Genomic DNA, 23,595 nt, shown 5'->3' with positions numbered 1-23,595 from the left:
CTATGTTCTTTTCTAGGAGTGTTATGGTGTCATGTCTTATATTTAAGTCTCTAAGCTATTTTGAGTTTATTTTTGTGTATGGTGTAAGAGTGTGTTCTAACTTCATTGATTTACATGCAGCTGTCCAACTTTCCCAACACCCCTTGCTGAAGAGACTGTCTTCTTCCCATTGTATATTCTTGCCTCCTTTGTCAAAGATTAATTGGCCATAGGTGTGTAAGTTTATTTCTGAGCTCTCTATTCTGTTCCATTGATCCAGATGTCTGTTTTTGTGTCAATACCACACTCTTTTGATTACTGTAGCTTTGTAGTATTGTCTGAAGTCTGGGAGGGTTATGCCTCCTGCTTTGTTCTTTTTCCTCAGGATTGCTTTGGCAATTGTGTGACCCCTTCTCTTTCTCTGCCTGCCCACAGCATCCTGTGTTTACACCATGTGCTTATGACTGCACCTAATGGACTATCCTGTAATCATTGTCTGTCTGCCTGTTTCCCTCTCCCACTAGATCTAGGCTAGAGCTTGTCAACAATTTTTTCTACTTTGACACATGGTAGTGATTTTCATTTGCTGACACACCTCCATGGATTTATCCAGATGAATCATAACTCTATCCCTTCTATTCCTACTCAAGAATGTATATCATGATGCCAGTAAATGAGTACAAAGTTATTATAAGGATAACCGAATCCATTCTAATCTTTTAAAGTAAATATTTCACCAACTTCAGTACTTTGTTATTAATAGCAAATCACTTGTGCTAGCCCTCTTGGGTGGCTGTACTATACCAATGTTTTATGGGTGTCTCTATGCAGAATCATGGGTTCCCAAGAGCTGGAGCTGCATCACAGCTGTCTCTGTAAACCCAGTGTCTAGCACATTTTCTGACAGTAGCAGGTGCACAGTATGTGGTTGTTTAATTGGTCGCTGATGATGAATTATAAAATAAGATGAATTTTTTTACAATTCCCTGGGTTTTCATAAAAACAAAAAGGAGACTGAGGGTAACTATCTCCAGCTATGTCCAGCTGTCTAATGGAGGCAGCTTCTAAGGCCAGAGTTCTTTAGAATTGGGTTTCCTTTCACAATAAGGCCATGAAAGAGCTTACTGTTCAGGAGAAGTAATATACAACGTAGTTAATGAGTCGGTCCACTCCTGGAATATTGTTAATTTTACACACGGGTGAGTGGTTTCCAGTCTGTAATTATGGGCCTCTTTTGGGTATCCATATGGAATCCACTACGTGAATCCATAAATCTATTTCATATTCTTTTGGTCAGATGCTTACATAATAATACTTCTAGGGTATTATTACTCCAAGGAGCTCACAATCACAAGTAGCACAGTAGAAATAGCTTCTGTCTTAGAGAACATGATTCTAATACTGTGTTCACTAGTATCAAAAGCGTGACTTTAGCCAAGTCACTTTGCTTTGCTGAGGCTTTAAAATGGGAGTTAAATGAATAGTCTCTAATCTCCTCACTCACTGTAAAGTTCCTGAGTCTAACAAGTATTGAAAGACTTTAGAAAGTACATGGACAGATCGTCTCCCTACAAAATGAGAATAAAAAATTGTAAAGGTTAGTCAAAATATTTATGTAGCCTTCCAAGGAGGAAAGATTGGTGCCTTAGCCCCCAAGTCACAGGAGACACTGGGCTCCCTTGTCCATTTCTATACAGAATGGATACCTAGCCAGGAATGGGGAAAAACAAAGTAATCATGGCAAGGGCTCCAGATGTGCCACATGGCTGGTACGCATGGATTGCGTCTTGGAGTGGCTCCATAATTAGAGCCAGACAAGATCCTTTGGGGAGTGTAGTAGGGTTTGGATTGTGGTTTAGACAGAGCAGTGCTTCTTCTGGCATTTAGGATTCACCAGCCTGTAGTTGTCTTCCCCAGTCTGTGAGATTTGTGAGAGGGCAGCCTGTCTAACTTGAAAGAGTGATGTGATGGGAACTGGAGTCCAAGGGAAAGATGAGCCTTGGAAGGCAGAGAGACACACCTTCCACTGTACCAGGAGGAAGGATGGAGAAACAGGTATTGACACAGGTAGGTTTCACATATGGAGGTGAGAATGTGAGGGTGTTCCCATCTAATAATGTCTGTTTCCTCAAAAAGTCAAGAGTCAAGGTCATCAGCTGAGAATGAAAAGGGAAGGGGGTGTAGGAGGTTTTTTTGAGAGGGGAGGGGTATGAAATGATTGTCTTAGAGAGTGGGAAAGTGAGCTTACTAGGGAAACACTGTAGACTTTCCAGGATGTGTTGCATGCCCATTTGAGATATGTATTCATGAATTTAAGTGATGTGCTCTAGCATCACCAAGATACAGGAAAAGTGGCTATTCAGGTTCAACCAGGGTTTTGTTAGGATTGTACACTCAAAGGTGAAAGCATAAAGGGAGTGATAGTCTTGATGATTACCAAAATAGATAGCTGAAGACAGAACATGGGTATGTTAGCAATAGATAGAAGGGTCAAGATTGAAATTTGTAGCAGTGGAGGAGGTTGTTAATAGAATAAGTGAGCTCAAAGAAATAGAAGGTGGGAGCTAGAAATGGGATGTTTGAAACAGATTATGGGAATGGCTGGCTGAGATGCTGTGGAAGAAAAAGTCCCTGGAATTGAGGGACTGAGGTTTATGATGGGTCATCTGTATGGATGTCATCATCACTAAGAATGATGACAGAAGTCGGAGTGATAAGGAAGACTGGTCTAGGATCTAGGATCTAATCCTGTCAAAGAAGGAGCGGGGTAACTAGGAGATAAGAATATGATAGCATTGAGGAGGTAGAGCAGCTAGTATAGCGGGCTGGCATGAGCTTCAACTTCATAGAAGGAAGGGGGAAATGATTTGACGTTGCAATGGAAAGCATGGAGGATAATCTACCTTCTAACCCTTTTGTATGTGCAATGTGAGAGGGGGAAATATCACCTCTACTTGAGAAGATTACAGAAAAAGCAATGCCGTTAGGAGGTAACCTGGTTTCATTTAAGGCAAAGAGAAGGGAATGTTCAGAGAAGACATTGAAGATACAGTGTTTACTGATGAGGAACCTTACTTTTCTGTACTTTCTATGCTGAATTGTGGAGGCTTTTAGGTAAGAGCAGGAGTAAAGCAAACCTCTGGGGCATGAACTTATTTTCAAGTTATAATTATGAACTTGTGGTTTAGTAGAACTTGTTTAATAAATATACTGGTAGAAACCGTGAGAGCTCAGAAAATGATAAGGCATTGGCAGTAGGAGACTATCTAATAACATACAATAACATACAATATCACTGGTTGATAAGTGAAAAATCACTGTTTCTTTTTCTCCACCATAAGTTCTTCACCTGGTCTAGATTTTCAGGAGGGAGAATCCATAACTTTCACTAAATTCTCAAAGCAGTCTTCGAACCTCCAAAAGATTACCAACCACTGGTCTACATGATCAGTCAAACAGTGGGTGAGTTTCTTTTTCTCTGAATTAATTGAAATTCAGACTGGATTTACCAAGCTTTTTGTCATCACTTGGACACAAATGTTAATCTTTAGTTTACATTATCGAGTTCTCTGTGAACTCTTGTTGGAGTATAATGAGAAATACTATGCAGAGGAACATTAGTAATTTCCCATAATTCCTAAGAGAGCCTTTTCAATGTACTGCACTTCATAAATCAATGAGTAAATAAACAAAGAGACATGGTTAACAGACAAGGGCATGTCGTCCCTATGAATATGCTTGATTGCATAATAAAAAAGCCTCCATGAACTACTTGGGATGTACATTAATGGTTTGAATAGTACTCTGCACAAAAACAAATACCTCATTAACAGACTTCATTGGAATCGATGATAATTCTGACCTGTAGTCAGAATTTTTATGTCTTTGCATTAAGAAAAATGTGTTTAATATGAATATTAATCATGTAAACAAAGGAAATGAACAGCTTATTTGAATGAAGTTCTTTAGTCCAATAAGCTATTTTCAAAAGCATTTGGAAAACCATAGAGTTTTTGAATAGTACTGATGAATAAGTTAATGACAAATAGTTATTTATTTACTAAAGAACTCATAAACATTTTCTAAGAACCACAGCCCTAGTTCACTCCCCTGCCAGTCAGCAATGTAACTGTAGGTCCTCATGCTATAAGCCCCACATGCACCCTCCAGTTAGTGTAAATTTATTACAGTTAATCAATTTTAAGTTTTTCTTTTCTCTCAAATCCATAAATATAAAAATAGGCAATAATTCTACTGTAAGAGACTATTTTGACACATATTCAGGCTTGTGAGTTACTGAAACTAATAGTTTCCTTTGGCTTGTGATAATTTCAAATGATTTGAAACGATTCATAGATGGTTGGATAAATTGAAGTTTTTTTGTTTTGTTTTTGTTTGTAAAAACAGCTGGTTTATTCTTTTGATTTATTGTATGTATTAAAAGTTACTTCCTTGAGATGGCACATTGGCAGGTTTGGTGTTTCCTGACACTGTGAATATTTAAAAACAAATTATTTTTGGAAGTTTTATCATCCAGAAAGAAACAGGAAGAATAAGAGTTTTTCTACAGTTGAAATGGTAATTTTTCAAAAAAGGTTGAGAGGAAAAAATATAAACCATTCTTGATAAAGCAATGAGGCGGTTTCAAATTAAAATTACAAAGTCAAATGAAGTAATTTTATAAAATACTGAAACTAGCTAAAATTACATGCATACGTATTTAATCAATAGTAAGAGAGGAACAGCAGTGGAACTTAAATATGTTAGGATTTATCAACAATAAATAAACATTTTTAGTGCAAATAGTGCAGAAAAATTTCTCAAAGCAAAGATCATAGCAAATCATTCTAATCTGTACAAAATTAGTCTCAGTTCTGTATATAATCTGTATAGTTTACCTATGAATTCAGCCACTGTGATGAAATGCCAATTTGCAAATCATAAATATAAATGTGCTTAGTTTTGTGTCCCATTCCTCTCTTGGCAGTTCATGTTTTCAGGAAAATCTATAGTGGAGCATGAAATTGGCTGTGCATTGCTATCACTTGTTGAAGTTTCTCTTCCTTGGCTCTTCTACAGTGGCAAATTGTTCTCTTTTCCATGAAGCTACTGAGAAAATCATCTATATCAGTTTTTCCCTCCAAGAAATCTTCTGCAATATTATCAGATTCCTCCTCAGCTTCATGTGCAGCTACTTTCAATCTTGCCTATTGGGCACTCGCACTACAGCTCTCGCTAAGTTCATGCTGCCTTTGCATCTTCTTTTCAAAAGTTGATTTCATTTGTGTAAGTAACTCATACTCATCTAAAACAGTTTGCCTTTTGGCTTCCAAGCTGGGCTCCAAAAGGAGATTTTTTCTTGCTAGCTCCTCAATACTTTTTACTAAGTCATCCTTGTCAGTAATAATTTGTTTTAGTTGAGGCAAAGTCAGAAACTGTTCTAGTAATACCTCCTCTTGTTCATTCGTATCTGTAAGTTGTGATACACTTAGTTCTGAGAGTTCTGGAAATGCATCAGGGATATCAGGCATCTTGTAACCAAAAGCATTTTGGCTTATCAGTGCTGAAGTGTCTGTTGTGGGAACGGGCAATGGCAGATTTGAAAGGACACCAAATGAAGGAGCAGCGGAGCGGGTTTGGCTGTTGTATAACTTGTCGTTGAAGATGAAACAGTGTCAGCAACAGATAAAGAACTGATAGTCCTGGTAGCTTCTTGTGGGGAATATGGAGGAAGAAATGGAAAACCCGGAGAAGCCTGAGGAGGCATTGCACCTGGGTTACTGTGCCGGTATGGGAATGCTGTTGAAGCAGGAGCTGAAACTGGAGGATTCTTCCAAAACTCATCCAATAGACTCCGAATAATTTTCCCAAGATCTGAGCGCATTGTAAAATTGTTTCCTAATGGAGAGGTAACATACACTCCTTGTTCATCCACTAAGTGATGTCGTATTGGTGGATAAACACTGATCACTGGTTTTTCCTGAGGAAATTGTGGAGGAAGCAATATACTAATGCTAATTGTCAGGTTGTTTACGGTGAATGGCAACCTGTATTCCACACCTTTCTGTATTTCAGCTATACTGGAGTGTGAGTTCCGGAGGGACTCGATCAGGCGCTGCTTCTGCTGTTGGAGGCTGGGGAGACCATCGGGGGTCCCCGCTGCGGGGGGAGGAGGCGCTCTTGGTCAGGGAAAGAGCCAGCCCATCCTCCACGGGTGCCCGGGCCCGAGGCCCTAGAAGGCTCTGGCCTGCTTCTCCCAGCTGCTCGGCGCGGCGGGTCTCCAGCGACAGAGGAGGAGCGCACAGGGATGCCCCCGCCCACGTGCTGGGGAGCCGCGTCTTGTCTAAGCAAGCCGGCCGGGGCTCCTCGGTCAGGGGGCCATGCTCTGACTGCGGACAGCTGGAGACAGGGAACTCGCCGCCCGCGACTGGCAGTCCTACCTTCACGGCCCTGGCGGCCCAACCAGCCAATAAACTGAAGTTTTCAGTTAAGGTTTTATTTTACTGTTCTTAGGACAATGAAGGTAAATCAAATTGTATAATCTTATAAGCTAAAATAATAAAATTTGGAATACAAATATAAAACAATCTCTATAATATGAGCTAGATCGTCTTTTCTTCCTTATATGTAACAGAGGGCCTGGTTCACTGTGAGTGCTCAAGAAATATTTTCTATAATGAGTGAGTAAAATATAACAAATTATTCACACATTTTTTTTTTTATACAGCAGGTTCTTATTAGTCATCCATTTTTTACACATCAGTGTATACATGTCAATCCCAATCGCCCAATTCATCACCCCCCACCCCGCTGCTTTCCCCCCTTGGTGTCCATACGTTTGTTCTCTACATCTGTATCTCAATTTCTGCCCTGCAAACCGGTTCATCTGTACCATTTTCTAGGTTCCACATACATGCGTTAATATACGATATTTGTTTTTCTCTTTCTGACTTACTTCACTCTGTATGACAGTCTCTAGATCCATCCATGTCTCAACAAATGACCCAATTTCGTTCCTTTTTAGGGCTGAGTAATACTCCATTGTATATATGTACCACATCTTCTTTATCCATTCGTCTGTTGATGGGCATTTAGGTTGCTTCCATGACCTGGCTATTGTAAATACTGCTGCAATGAACATTGGGGTGCATGTGTCTTTTTGAATTACAATTTTCTCTGAGTATATGCCCAGTAGTGGGATTGCTGGGTCATATGGTAATTCTATTTTTTGTTTTTTAAAGAACCTTCATACTGTTCTCCATAGTGGCTGTATCAATTTACATTCCCACCAACAGTGCAAGAGGGTTCCCTTTTCTCCACACCCTCTCCAGCATTTGTTGTTTGTAGATTTTCTGAGGATGCCCATTCTAACTGGTGTGAGGTGATACCTCATTGTAGTTTTGATTTGCATTTCTCTAATAATTAGTGACGTTGAGCATCTTTTCATGTGCCTCTTGGCCATCTGTATGTCTTCTTTGGAGAAATGTCAATTTAGGTCTTCTGCCCATTTTTGGATTGGGTTGTTTGTTTTTTTAATATTGAGCTGAATGAGCTGTTTATATATTTTGGAGATTAATCCTTTGTCTATTGATTCGTTTGCAAATATTTTCTCCCATTCTGAGGTCGTCTTTTTGTCTTGTTTATGCTTTCCTTTGCTGTGCAAAAGCTTTGACGTTTCATTAGGTCCCATTTGTTTATTTTTGTTTTTATTTCCATTACTCTAGGAGGTGGATCAAAAAAGATTTTGCTGTGATTTATGTCAAAGAGTGTTCTTCCTATGTTTTCTTCTGAGAGTTTTATAGTGTCCAGTCTTACATTTAGGTCTCATATCCATTTTGAGTTTATTTTTGTGTGTGGTGTTAGAGAGTGATCTAATTTCATTCTTTTACATGTAGCTGTCCAGTTTTCCCAGCACCACTTATTGAAGAAACTGTCTTTTCTCCATTGCATATCCTTGCATCCTTTGTCATAGATTAGTTGACCATAGGTGCGTGGGTTTATCTCTGGGCTTTCTATCTCGTTCCATTGATCTCTGTTGCTGTTTCTGTGCCAGTACCATATTGTCGATTACTGTAGCTTTATAGTATAGTCTGAAGTTAGGGAGTCTGATTCCTCCAGCTCCGTTTTTTTCCCTCAAGACTGCTTTAGCTATTTGGGGTCTTTTGTGTCTCCATACAAATTTTAAGATTTTTTGTTCTAGTTCTGTAAAAACTGCCATTGGTAATTTGATAGGGATTGCACTGAGTCTGTACATTGCTTTGAGTAGTATAGTCATTTTCACAATATTGATTCTTCCAATGCAAGAACATGGTATATCTCTCCATCTGTTGGTATCATCTTTAATTTCTTTCATCAGTGTCTTATAGTTTTCTGCATACAGGTCTTTTGTCTCCCTAAGTAGGTTTATTCCTAGGTATTTTATTCTTTTTGTTGCAATGGTAAATGGGAGTGTTTCCTTAATTTCTCTTTCAGATTTTCATCATTAGTGTATAGGAATGCAAGAGATTTCTGTGCATTAATTTTGTATCCTGCAACTTTACGAAATTCATTGATTAGCTCTAGTAGTTTTCTGGTGGCATCTGTAGGATTCTCTATGTATAGTACCATATCATCTGCAAACAGTGACAGCTTTACTTCTTGTTTTCCAATTTGTATTCCTTTTATTTCTTTTTCTTCTCTGATTGCTGTGGCTAGGACTTCCAAAACTATGTTGAATAATAGTGGCGGGAGAGGATATCCTTGTCTTGTTCCTGATCTTAGAGGAAATGCTTTCAGTTTTTCACCATTGAGAATGATGTTTGCTGTGGGTTTCTCATATATGACCTTTATTATGTTGAGGTAGGTTCCCTCTATGCCCACTTTCTGGAGAGTTTTTATCATAAATGGGTGTTGAATTTTGTCAAAAGCTTTTTCTGCATCTATTGAGATGATCATATGGTTTTTCTTCTTCAATTTGTTAGTATGGTGTATCACATTGATTGATTTGTGTATATTGAAGAATCCTTGCATCCCTGGGATAAATCCCACTTGGTCATGGTGTATGATCCTTTTAATGTGTTGTTGGATTCTGTTTGCTAGTATTTTGTTGAGGATTTTTGCATCTATATTCATGAGTGATATTGGTCTGTAATTTTCTTTTTTTGTAGTATCTTTGTCTGGTTTTGGTATCAGGGTGATGGTGGCCTCATAGAATGAGTTTGGAAGTGTTCCTTCCTCTGCAGTTTTTTGGAAGAGTTTGAAAAGGATGGGTGGTAGCTCTTCTCTAAATGTTTGATGGAATTCACCTGTGAAGCCATCTGGTCCTGGACTTTTGTTTGTTGGAAGATATTTAATCACAGTTTCAATTTCATTACTTGTGATTGGTCTGTTCATATTATCTATTTCTTCCTTGTTCAGTCTTGGGAGGTTATGCCTTTCTAAGAATTTGTCCATTTCTTCCAGGTTGTCCATTTTATTGGCATAGAGTTGCTTGTAGTAATCTCTTAGGATGCTTTGTATTTCTGCGGGGTCTGTTGTAACTTCTCCTTTTTCTTTTCTAATTTTATTGATTTGGGTCCTCTCCGTCCTTTTCTTGATGAGTCTGGCTAATGGTTGATCAATTTGTTTATCTTCTCAAAGAACCAGCTTTTCATTTTATTGATCTTTGTTATTTCCTTTGTTTCTATTTCACTTTTTTCTGCTCTGATCTTTATGATTTCTTTCCTTCTGCTAACTTTGGATTGTGTTTGTTCTTCTTTCTCTAGTTCCTTTAGGTGTAAGATTAGATTGTTTATTTGAGACTTCTCTTGTTTCCTGAGGTAGGCTTGTATAGCTATAAACTTCCCTCTTAGAACTGCTTTTGCTGCATCCCATAGGTTTTGGATCGTCGTGTTGTCATTGTCATTTGTCTCTAGGTATTTTTTGATTTCCTCTTTGATGTCTTCAGTGATCTCTTGGTTATTTAGTACCATATTGTTTAGCCTCCATGTGTTTGTGCTTTTTACCTTTTTTTCCCTGTAATTGATTTCTAATCTCATAGCGTTGTGGTCAGAAAAGATGCTTGATATGATTTCAATTTTCTTAAATTTACTGAGGCTTGATTTGTGACCCAAGATGTGATCTATCCTGGAGAATGTTCCATGCGCACTTGAGAAGAAAATGTAATATGCTGTTTTTGGATGGAATGTCCTATAAATATCAATTAAATCTATGTGGTCTATTGTGTCTTTTAAAGCTTCTGTTTCCTTATTAATATTCTTTTTGGATGATCTGTCCATTGGTGTAAGTGAGGTGTTAAAGTCCCCCACTAGTATTGTGTTACTGTCGATTTCCTCTTTTATAGCTGTTAGCAGTTGTCTTATGTATTGTGGTGCTCCTATGTTGGGTGCATATATAGTTATAATTGTTATATCTTCTTCTTGGATTGATCCCCTGATCATTATGTAGTGTCCTTCCTTGTCTCTTGTAACACTCTTTATTTTAAAGTCTATTTTATCTGGTATGAGTATTGCTACTCCAGCTTTCTTTTGATATCCATTTGCATGGAATATCCTTTTCCATCCCCTCACTTTCAGTCTGAATGTGTCCCTAGGTCTGAAATGGTCTCTTGTAGACAGCATATATATGGGTCTTGTTTTTGTATCCATTTAGCAAGCCTGTGTCTTTTGGTTGGAGCATTTAATCCATTCGCGTTTAGGGTAATTATTGATATGTGTGTTCCTATGACCATTTTCTTAATTGTTTTGGGTTTGTTTTTGTAGGTCCTTTTCTTCTCTTGTGTTTCCCACTTAGAGAAGTTCCTTTAACATTTGTTTTAGAGCTGGTTTGGTGGTGCTGAATTCTCTTAGCTTTTGCTTGTCTGTAAAGCTGTTGATTTCTCCATCGAATCTGAATGAGATCCTTGCTGGGTAGAGGAATCTTGGTTGTAGGTTCTTCCCTTTCATCACTTTAAGTATATCATGCCACTCCCTTCTGGCTTGTAGAGTTTCTGCTGAGAAATCAGCTGTTAACCTTATGGGAGTTCCCTTGTATGTTATTTGTCATTTTTCCCTTGCTGCTTTCAATAATTTTTCTTTGTCTTTAATTTTTGCCAATTTGATTACTATGTGTCTCAGTGTGTTTCTCCTTGGGTTTATCCTATATGGGACTTGCTGTGCTTCCTGGACTTGGGTGGCTATTTCCTTTCCCATGGTAGGGAAGTTTTCGACTATAATCTCTTCAAATATTTTCTCTGGTCCTTTCTCTCTCTCATCCCCTTCTGGGACCCCTATAATGCGAATGTTGTTGCATTTAATGTTGTCCCAGAGGTCTCTTAGGCTGTCTTCATTTCTTTTCATTCTTTTTTCTTTATTCTGTTCCGCAGCAGTGAATTCCACCATTCTGTCTTCCAGGTCACTTATCCATTCTTCTGCATCAGTTATTCTGCTATTGATTCCTTCTAGTGTAGTTTTCATTTCAGTTATTGTATTGTTCATCTCTGTTTGTTTGTTCTTTAATTCTTCTAGGTCTTTGTTAAACATTTCTTGCATCTTCTCGATCTTTGCCTCCATTCTTTTTCCGAGGTCCTGGATCATCTTCACTATCATTATTCTGAATTCTTTTTCTGGAAGATTGCCTATCTCCACTTCATTTAGTTGTTTTTTTGGTGTATGTCTGATACATAGCCCTCTGTCTTTTCCTCTTGTCTGTCTTTCTGTGAATATGGTTTTGTTCCACAGGCTGCAGGATTGTAGTTCTTCTTGCCTCTGCTGTCTGCCCTCTGGTGGATGAGGCTATCTAAGAGGCTTATGCAAGTTTTGTCCCCACATTTTTGAGGTCTAGAAAACATTGTCAGTTTGGAGAGATGTATTCTAAGTCTTTTTCTGTAGCTCAAACTATATATAATTAAAAATACATATTTAAATTAACTTGGTATATACAATTAAGGGCTTTCTGAGTGGTGTGCATTTTCTAAGCCAACTGTACATGATTAGCAAATACCATAACAATTTTTACTTATTTACAGATTGATGAAGAAATACCAAATAGTCAAGTAAATCATCGTGCACCAACCAGATTTTCTATATCTAAAAAATCTTGTGATATGTTTCAACAGCAAAAAGACAAATAACCAAATTTTAAAATGGACAAAGGACATAAATAGACATTTCTTCAAATAAGATATATAATGGGTACATGAAAAGTTGCTCAACATTACTAGTCATTGGGGAATGCAAATTAAAACCACAAAAAGATATCACATTATACCTGTTAGAATGGCCTTTATCAAAAAGATAAGAGATAACAAATGCTGGCAAGGATATGGAGAAAAGGGAACCCTTGTGAACTGTTGGTGGGAATGTAAATCAATGCAGCCACTAGGGAAAATAGTATGGAGGTTCTTCAAAAAATTAAAAACAAAACTATCATATGATACAGGAATTCCACTTCTGGGAATATATCCAAAGGAAACAAAAACACTAACTTAAAAAGATATCTGCAACCTTGTGTTCATAGCAACATTAGTTACAATAGCCAAGACATGAAAACAACCTCAGTGCCCAACAATAGATGAATGTATAAAGAAGTTATGGTATATATATACAATGGAATATTACTCAGCCATAAAAAACGAGGAAATCCTAACATTCGCAACAACTTGGATGGACCTTGAAGGAGTTATGCTAAATATATCAGACAGAGAAAGCCAAATACTGTATTATCTCAATTATATGTGGAATCTAAAAAGGAAACAAAACAAAGCAAAACAAAATAAAAACCAAACTTATAGAAAAAGTCAGACTTGTGGTTACCAGAGGTAAAGAATCAGGGGAGGAAAAATTGGAGGAAGGAGGTGGTCAAAGGTACAAACTTCCAGTTATAAGATAAATAAGTACTAAGAATGTGATATATCCAATACAACATGATGACTATGGCTAACACTGCTGTATGATATATAGGAAAGTTATTAAGAGAGTAAAGCCTAATTCTCATCATGAAGAGAAATTTTTTTCCTTTTTTCTCTCCTTCTTTCTCTTTTTTTTTTTTAAATGAGATTGGAGGAGGTCAGAAATGGAGTGACATCCTGCTGAAGTTTTGTTTTTTTTTTTAATTTATGGCTGTGTTGGGTCTTCATTTCTGTGCAAGGGCTTTCTCTAGTTGTGGCAAGCGGGGGCCACTCTTCATCACAGTGCACAGGCCTCTCACTATCACAGCCTCTCTTGTTGCGGAGCACAGGCTCCAGATGTGCAGGCTCAGTAATTGTGGCTCATGGGCCCAGCTGCTCCACGGCACGTGGGATCTTCTCAGACCACGGCTCGAACCCGTGTCCCCTGCATTGGCAGGCAGATTCTCAACCACTGCATCACCAGGGAAGCCCTCTCCTTCTTTCTTTTCTTTTTATTTTATGTATATGAGAAGATGGATGTTAACTGAATCTATTGTGGTAATCATTTCAGAATATATGTAAATCAAACCATCCTGCTGTATACATTAAGTTTATACAGTGATGTACATCAATTATTTCTCAACAAAACTGGGGGGAAATCTTATGAAAGATAGAAATAACTACTACAAGTGTATTTCAAGGACGAATAGAGTGGAAATGCATTTAGGTTGTAGTTACTGGGAATGAAAACCTTCAATACATTTTTTAGAAATTTGAGTTAATTAGGTCTACAACTCGGATCCATAAGAAATTGCTTAAAGACCAAGTTTTCTTACAGAATTAATAGATGCTGGCAGAATTTATAATTAGTCATATTACCTGGTGTTGGTAGAGTCCATATTCCCATTACTTTCTTTCCTTGTTTGTATGGATTTCATTAACAGAAATGTATTGGGGAAATGTACACAATAGGTGTTTAATAAATATTAAGTGAACAAATGAAAAATGATGAAGAAAAATGATTTTGTAACCTATTTTTATAGTTGAATGTTCTGGTTTATTCATTTAGCAAATATTTATCGAGCACATACTTTGTGCTGGGCACTGTCCCAGGACCGCAGATACAGACACAGTGGAGCCCAAGTTCCTACCCTTATGGCACTCACATCCTAGAGTATCAGGCTAGTCCTGATGGAGCACTTAGTTAGTGCCTGGCAGAGTTCTATTGCGTTACACATATTAACCCATTTAATCTCCACAAGTGCTCTATATTGTTGGTGCTATTATTATCCATCGTCATTTTACTGATGAGGAATCTGATGGTCAGAGAAGTTGAAAAACTTGCCTATAGTCACACAGTTAATAGGAACTGACAAGTTCAAACCCAGGCAGTATAGTTCCAGAGCTGTCTCTGTGACCTGTTTATGACTACAGGAGAAAGTAAAATAGGAATAGGTTTGGTGATGAAACTCCAAATGGGCAACTATTTTACTAATGGGTGAAAGTTTTATAGTAACTTAGTGTCCATTGTCAATCAAAAATCTTTTCACGTGTATTGCTTGAATAATTGAGTGACTCTTACTAGACACTGGGTGAAATTTTGACACTAGTACTTAAGATTCTTGGACTAAAATTTCTCTTTATATGAGAAAATTTCTCTTTCTCTTTTTACCAATATGACAATTCTCACTGTTATGTTTATGTATTTTTTAAAACAAGGAGTGTGATCATTTATTCTGTCAATATATTTTTCTTTCACAGTTTAATTCTAAAGATTTGAAAGAGTGGAGGTTCTGATAAAGAGTAAATAGAAGGATATAATGCCATGTTAGACATTCCTGAGTGGTAATAATGGGAGTAGAAGCTTTTAGACATTATATTTCCAAAGGAGTTACATTAAATCTATTTACTATAATACAAGGAAATGTGATTTTTTTGGCTTACTTTTCACACTTTGACCTGAATTGGAGATTGCTTCTTCATATAATTTATAAATATATACAATTTCAGCGCTGTAGTAAGATGCTAGCATTATGACTAGAGAAATGAAGAAGGGTGGAGTTGGACTATTTGATTGATGTCTAGGCAGCTAGTCTGAGCAAGTTAGGAAAGAAGAGGATTGAGACTAGTTTGAAAAAGTGGACGGAAGCCTTGAAAGACTTACACAGAGTTGTGTGAAGAACAGTAAAGAAAGGTGCTGAAGAATAGATATTAATTAGCAAGATTGCAAGCTAACTTGACTAGGATGAGAGGAATAATACGTAGTACCCTTAGATAGGCTTCTCTGGCTCTAAAGTTCCAGAGCGTTCACAGGGGAACAAGCTGTTGCTGAAGCAAGAAGCTTGATATTTTTTAAATTCAATAGACTCTTTTTTTTTTTAATGTTTGAGAACCAGTAGTTAATTTAATTTAATTTAATTAATTTATTTATTTGGCTGCACTGCACAGCATGCAGGATCCCAGTTCCCCGACCAGGGACCAAGCCCAAGCCCCTTGCAGTGGAAGTGCACAGTCCCAACCACTGGACCACCAGGGAAGTCCCTTGATGTCCAATTTACATCCTCACCCAACAGTCCTGAAGCACCGGCTGGCCTCTTCCTCTTCTGTAAGCGCTTGAGTGTAAGCTGCAGAGGCAAACAGGGGCAGGATGGCTCAACAATGACTGGCCTGAGCCCAGACTGTGTTTTTCTGTTAGTGTTTGGAATAGAATTCGAAGTCCTTAAGATTTTATATTATTTAGCCTTCAATAGATTTTCAGATACCTGAACTTTAAAGTATCAGTCCTTCCCTTTGCTTTTCCATGATTGGGCATATTTATGAGAACAACTGAAACTTTAAATCTCCCACTTTCATTGTCAGTAAAAGCAGCAGAAATGACAGCAATAAAAAGTCTTGGCTTCTATTCTAATAGATGACCAATCCTTTCTTATCTAAGCAAGCCCATGTGACAGAAAGCAGTGATCTGTAACACCATTATCACTAAAGGCCAGCCAGCAATTTTGTTACAAAACCTTCTGAGGCAGTTTGTAATTTGGCTGTTTTAATTAAACTTTACCAGCCCAGATTGCAGAGGGAAAGTACTGGGAATTTTCCACTGAAATGTCACTCTTAAGACAGTGTTTTACTATAAATTTGATATCAGAAATCATAACAATATTTAATACCAGATAATTGGCATAACAATGATCTTGACTGACAGCTTGTGAACTTGGGAAGTTAAATTACAATTGATATGCTTATTTGTCTCTTGAACTGTCAAATCAACACAAGCACCTTTTGCTTTTTCAGCACTGCTACAGCTTGGAGCAGTTGGCTGCAATCCGTAGTTAATTCTGTGCATTTTAGCAGGAGATGGGATTTGAGTTCGTTTTTCTCTTTCCTTCTTGTTTTTGACATTAGAGAAGGATAATGAGAATTATGGTATTGGTAAATTTACCAGTGCAAACTGGGGCCATAGAAAGCTAAATGGCTAGAAGAATATTTTCTTGGCTTAACTCATCTCTTCAGAGAGTTTAGGATGTGTAAAGCAGCTAATAATGGCAATGGCTACCATTACCGAGTGTTTACTGTGTGCTGGGTACTAGGCTAAAACCATTCCTGCATTTACGACTATAGAACCACTCTTATAGAGGAAGATAACAGCACCACTTCATAGAGGGGGAAATTTGCCCAAATCCCCCAGCCAGTAAGTGGTGGATTTGTGATTTCAACTTTGCTCTGCTTAACCCTGGAGACCATGTTTTAAACTATATCATAATGCTTCCTGTCACAAACTACCCCCTTTCTACCAAAAATCAAATTCTTTTTCCAAGAGTCTAAGTTAAAGTGAGGTTTTTCTTATATTGTCTTTTATCTAAAGGAAAGCTATTTATTCTAGAGCTACATAAAAAAAAGAGATAAATATAAAACATTCAATTCACCTACTTTTAGCTTAAGAACAGTCATAAAACAATATAATTTTACAAAAGTGAACATTATTATTTTTATTTTACTTCTATATTACAGCTGGTTGGGAGAGAGAGAAGTAAGGTGAAGCAAAGAGAAGATGAAAAGGAGAAATGAAAAGGAATGACCAGGAAGTTGAGGGGAAAGGAAGATTGATGGGAGTGAGGAAAGGAAGCATGGAAACAATTCCTAGAAACAGTGAGGAAGGCTCTTGTACCATCTTTGACCTTCACCACTGAGAATTTTTTCCATGTCTCTCTTTAATCAAGTTCTTTCTTTTAACATGATCAATTTCTTCCCTCCATTGACTTCATCTTCTTTGCCTTCAAAAATACACAGATCTCTTCTAACATGAAGAAACCTTCCCTTGGTCTTGAGCCCTTTCTATCACTGGTTGAATTAGTGATTGACTTGAGAACAAGGTCTGGGCATCCATTTACCAGACATTAGCTGCTAAGTCCTAGGGGTACAGAGAAGCACCAGGACGGGCTCTTTCCTTTTCATAAGCAAACTTTCTGAATGATTGGAAATTAATCATGAGCAGGTAGATATATCTAAGACCATATTTTATAATGATAAATCAATTAAGAATAAAAATCTGCCAAACCAGCTTATAGTGTTATGTAGATAGATCAACTACCATAGCAATTGTTTTCCCTTTTTCAACCACTTATTTCTTCTTTTTGTGGACTGTGATTACTATCTTCACTTCCTTTCTGTCCTCTCATTGTGACAGTTTGGTACATGACTATCCCCCTTCTAAGTTACACCCTTGAATGTCACCAATTACTTCCTTATTGAAAAATCAAATGTTTCTTTTACTCTCATACTTTCTCTTCTTTCTAGTGTACACATTGTGTGTATATATTGCATGATTTCCTTCACCTCTTCTCTCCACCCTCAAATTATTTCTTTCTAGAACTGTAGCTCAAATCATTCTGGTTTAGAATAGCTTTATCTCAAACTGGATAAGCTTGGTTAGAAAAGCTTTATCTTGAACAATCTAAGTTTGGCTTGCTAAATTTGGGGCAAGCCACTCAAGTTGAGGTTCTGAGTATTTTAAGTCATATATTCAGGTCATAGATTTCATTCTTTTACATCTGGAATATACCTTCAAATGATGATGGTTTCTCTCCTGAAAGGAGATAGGGTCTTGTGTGCAATTTTTCAGCTGGGGGGATTATTTTATATTTGATACACATATATCAGAAGTAAACATGGATTTTAGAAATCTCACTTTTTTAAAAAATTAATTTTATTGAAGTGTAGTTGACTCACAATGTTGTGTTAATTTCTACTGTACAGCAAAATGATTCAGTTGTACATATATATATACATTCTTTCTCATATTCTTTTCCATTATGGTTTATCACAGGATATTGAATATAGTTCCCTGTGCTATACAGTAGGACCTTGTTGTTTATCCATTCTATATATGATAGTTTGCATCTACTAAACCCAAGCTCCCACTCCATCCCTCCCCCACCCCATTCCTCCCCCTCGGAACCACAAGTCTGTTCTTTATGTCTGTGAGTCTGTTTCTGTTTCATAGATAACTTCATTTGTGTCATATTTTAGATTCCACATATAAGTGATATCATATGGTATTTGTCTTTCTCTTTCTGACTTACTTCACTTAGTATGACAATCTCCAGGTCCATCCATGTTGCTGCAGATGGCATTATTTCATTCTTTTCTTATGGCTGAGTAGTATTCCATTGTATATACATACCACATCTTCTTTATCCATTCATCTGTTGATAGACATTTAGGTTGTTTCTATGTCTTGGTTATTGTAAATTAGAAATCTCATTTTTTGATATCCAATGATTCAGGCTTTTTGGCTTTCTGGGTATAGGGTTTGGGGGTCCGGGGGGAAAGTCCAACTTTGCTAAAATTAATCTAAGTTGAGTTCTAACTTTGTCCCATCCACCTTCTCTTACTTTAGAGGGAAGACCACCAAACTCCCTGGATTTTACCATAAGAACTTCAACAACAATATCCTTACTATAAAGGCACAGACTATCTGCTCAAATATTAGGTAACATTTTGCATATTTCTTTTCTCCATTTTGTGTATACTCATTATGGAGTTACTTATTTTGGGAATTGAATATCCCATGAAGGTTATCAAATTTATTATAGATATAGTTACTCTTTGCCCTTCTCTCTTTAGAATTATAAAATTTTGCATTTTTAAATGATTCTGTAGGTTTTACTTACTGACATAGTAAAGAGATTTGGGTTGTGTCCATGTAAAGAAGAAATAAGTGGTTGAAAAGAGGGGAAAGAGTTAATATTGTCATTTATCTATCTATATGGCAGCAAACAACTGGTTTTTCAGACTTCTATTCTTAATTGATTCAATTATCATTGTAAAATATGGTCTTAGATATCTACCAACTCATGATTAATTTCTGATTCATAATGCTGCCTCTTCTGACAATTTTCCCTTAGAAATTTTCCAATAGAAATGAAATCTTGAAAAATAAGTATTAGCTAATTTGAAGAACTTGGAACCCAGATGAAGGAAATAGAGACAATTTATATAATGAGGCTCCAATTTATTCAGCTTTAAAAGACTATACAACATTTCGGTTCTGGAATTCTTAAGTATATGGTTTAGACTTGGATTTGGTAGTAAATATCCACATTTACATTCATTATGTATAATTATTACTCCAGTAGAGCCGATGAGGTCTGAGTTTTATTAGCCATGAATAAAGAGTGAAAAAAGAGATAACACATGTAAACCCGCTTAGTGAACTGTAATTTCTATGTAACTGTTAACAACAACAGTTATTGTTTTAACAGACAGGCTAACTCTCTGTAGTCAATGGAAAAAGCATGCAGTCTGTGGCAGCTTCTATCAGTCAGGATGCAGACAAAAAATAAATGGCTCGCTTAAACCAAGAAATAGAGGAGAGCTTAATGAAAGGACTGTTTACAAAGATGCATGGAAAGTAGGCAAGGTCAAAGTGAACCAGCAGGGAATGATGAAGCACAACAGAACTAGCAATAGTAGGGAAATATCACCTCCCTAGGCCTGAAGCAACAAGACAAGGGAGAAATTACCCGAACCCAGAGAGAGAAAGCAGCTGTAGGAGTCTTTTTGACAGGTGTTGTGGTCTTTAGTAGAGGGAAAGAGTCCAACCATGGTCAAGAGAACAGATACCTAGTCTCACTCTCCTCTCGCTCACTTTGATCTACTAGTGTCTCCCATTGGCTGGACCCAAATGGAGGCCAGAAGACAACACATCCCATTGGTGCACTTCATGTACATCAGCCTCTGGAACACAAAGTAGGGAAGAGAAGCATCAAGAGTGAATTTGCTCTGGAAGAGCAAGTAAATACATCCAGCTCACAGGCTAGGCTGATATCTATGGCCTATATCAATTCATTTGGAGTCAATTAACTTTTATTGGCCCGGATAGCATCACTCCCTCCTTTGAATGTCACCAATTACTTCCTTCTTGACAAATATTTCTTTTACTCTCACACTTTCTTTTCTTTCTATTGTACATACTGGATTATCTCACCCACCTTTTTTCCACCCAAGTCATTTATTTCTAGAACTATAGCTCAAATCTTCATTCCAGTCCAGAAAAGCTGTATCTTGAACTGAATGGGCTTGGCTTCCTAAATTTGGGACAAGCCACTCAAAGGGAATTGAGGTTCTATCTGATGTTTCCCTCCCAAAAGAATATGTAAAACTTAGAAGAAAGAGATCGTTGCCTTGGGTGAACAGTTGAACCATGACTTCTGAAGTCTATGAATACTGTGAGTTAGAAGCACGACAATATTGGTAGCATGCCAAAGTATACAATACTTGTCTTTACAGATCACTATCCACTGTACCAATCTCTCCTGAAACCATCACGCAAATGGGAAAAAGAAAAAAAGTCATACATCTTAAATTTACACAGGAACTGCTGTATCAGGAAGTGTTAAGCTGTTAGAAGATTCTGAGTCTTAAAAACACATCTTATGCAGCCATATTAGCTTTGTCTTCATGTGAATAGGGTCCATTGGATAATGGCTCTTGTTGAGTTAACCAAGATGGCTTTGCCAAGATGAGATTACCTTGGAGGAGGAGTAATTTGGCCCCTACTTTCTCTTCAATCTCATCTTGCGTTATTCACTCTAACACCCATAGTGCACATGCACACACCAGACACACGCCCTCAGACAGACACAATCCACCCCACCATACTAAGCCTCTTTCTTAACTCTGTTTTGCACATGCTGTTCCTACTGCCAGGAACACTTTCTGCTCCTTGTATTTTTCCCCTCCCGCCACTCACCATATTATATTATATTTGCTTACTAATGACATTATGCTGTGAACACCCTGAGAGTAGGGGCTATTTCTTACTTATTTGTCATTAAATCTCCAGGACCTTTTCCAGTGTTTGGCATGTAATAGCTTCTCATTATCTGTTGAATTAATAAATGAATGAAGAAAATAGCAATGGGAAAAACTTTACTCACTGATATTTATTCTCAAGTTCTGAAAGTCTGTGTTTCAGCATCTGCCCCCACGAACCCCCAGGTGGTAGTTCTGGTGCACACTCTAGCAAGAGAAGCTTTGCTTGATCCCTGAAAAGTCTTGAAGCTCCCTGAGGACTTGTGATCTTGCCATGGGCATGAGTCATTAACAATCTTAAGTTTGTAAATGATATTTGTAAATATTCAGTTTTATGTTTTAATTTTTTATGACTTGTCGGCTTTTCCCTGGGGAGATGTTTAACTTTCGTTTGCTATTTTGTATTGCAGGGCCTTATTCACTTGATTAATTTTTCATCGGAGAATCATGCTGAGCTACTTCCGGACTCTTGAGTGGAGACAGCGCAGTATTGCTTTCCCGGTGGAATTCTCATTAATGCACCGTCTCTGTGGTCCCTGAGGACCACCAACTTCCTCATCCTCCAATTATATTTATTCTGTGGAGAGGAAGGCAGAAAGTTGGGGAAAGGTAAGCACAGCTGAGCAATGTTGAGGTATGCTGGGTAGCAGAATGTTAAAACCTACTTTTGCATGTCTGTAGGTAGGAATCTACTTGTGTGTTTCCATGGAATCATCCAGTATAGCTCTGCCTCTTTGTTTTCACAATCACTTGCTTTTATTGGAAAATTGGTTATTCTAAAATTAAGCATTTAACTTCAGCCGAGACCTCTGCTAAAGCTTCCTAATATGCATCCAGTCTTGAAAATGATTGTTAGAGTCATTTAGTGAGATGGTTCTGCTGATTCTTCTATTTAGACTTGTTACTGAAGCCAAGTGAGTCATTTTCTTATTATAGCTCATTGTAACTTAACAGATGATCTTCAGAATAGTCAACAGACCATTCCTGATGCTCACCTGGGGGCTTTGCTGTTTCTTCATGGGAATCAGATTTTGAATGTTGCACAAAGCTGCATGAAAATATTAGATACAAAAGAAGCCTGACATATAAGATTACAGAAGGATAGTGGATTATTACCTATTTCTATGTAACAAATTTCCACAAAGTTAGTGGCTTACCACTCACTTATTAGCTCGGAGACCCATAGGTCAAAAGTCTGGCAGGGGCTTGGCTGAGTTCTCTGCTTAGGGTCTCTACAAGACGGAAATCAAGGCAGTGGCCTTGTGGGAGAGGGGCAGTTTTTATCTGGAGGCTCTGGGGGGGAATCTGCTGCCACACTCACTCAGGTTGTTGGTAGAATTCAGTTCCCCGCAGCTGTGGGGAACATTGCCTTTACTATGCTGGCTGTTGGCTGGGGGTCTTCTTAGCTCTTAGAGGCAACTATCTAGTCCTTGCATGGCACCTTCTCCATTTTCAAGGCCAGCAATGGTGCATCAACATTTTTTTCATGCTTCAAATCTCTCTGACTACCTTCTGCTACCAGCTAGAAAAAATCCTGCTTTTAAAAGGGCTCATGTGATTAGGTCAAGCCTACCCATATATCCTCTATATCTTAGAGTCAATTGATTTGGGGCTTTACAACTTAAAAATTCCATTACAGCAGTACCTAGATTAGTGTTCAGTTGAATAACTAGGGGACAGGAATTTTGGAAATCCATCTTGGAATTTTGGCTAAAACAGACAGGGACAGTATTTAAATGATAAAACAATTATTATAATTTATAAATATATGTAATCTATATTATATATGCAACCTATATTATTCGATTTTAATTGGCTGATAATAGGCTGCTATTTTTGGGAAAAATACTAGTTGTGACAGTATATAATATCATTTGTATATTATACGTAAGCCAGAAATTAGGGTACAAGAACGTAAGATCTTTTACCAAATTTAAAGGTATATTTCCTCTTGAATTTTGAACGAAATATTTCATCTCTACAGGAGGACTTTCAGGTCATCTAAATGCTCACTTCAATGCTGAAATCTCCTAGAAATTTCCCAATAGTTACCTGCCAGGCCTGAGGGCTCATTCTTTCCTAAGTCTGTTGCCCAGTATCGAGAATTCATTTATGGACCAAGATAGCTAATACAAAACTCCCGTTCTGATTGGCTTATATTATGTTTAAAACCAGTAACATTCCTTGAGAAGTCCTTTTCCTGACCACTTCCACAGGCCAACTAACACACTGTGTCAAAGTTCTTACTAAACATATACATTTTTTTTCTTCAGTAGCATTGAGTGACAAGTAAAGGGGATCTGTTTACGATAATGTACTTAAAGTCTGTGAGAGAAAATAGTTTTTACAATGAGTAGAATCATAAGAACTGGGTCAGAGATTAGCATGTATGGTTGAACTATGGATTTGCATATTGACCTTGGGACCAAGAACAGAACTATAGCAAGGTGTGCAGAGAAGAG

The 23,595-nt window shown here is 37.6% G+C and overlaps 1 pseudogene; it reads right to left on the bottom strand.

The window, feature by feature from the left end:
- Positions 1-4,841: 4,841 nt before the first annotated feature.
- On the bottom strand, positions 4,842-6,184 carry LOC103020771 (vacuolar protein sorting-associated protein 37A-like; annotated as a pseudogene).
- Positions 6,185-23,595: the final 17,411 nt, after the last annotated feature.

The sequence above is a fragment of the Balaenoptera acutorostrata genome, chromosome 7 (assembly GCF_949987535.1).
Source record: "Balaenoptera acutorostrata chromosome 7, mBalAcu1.1, whole genome shotgun sequence".
NCBI lineage: Eukaryota > Metazoa > Chordata > Mammalia > Artiodactyla > Balaenopteridae > Balaenoptera > Balaenoptera acutorostrata.
This window is presented reverse-complemented; position numbering and strand designations above follow the sequence as displayed.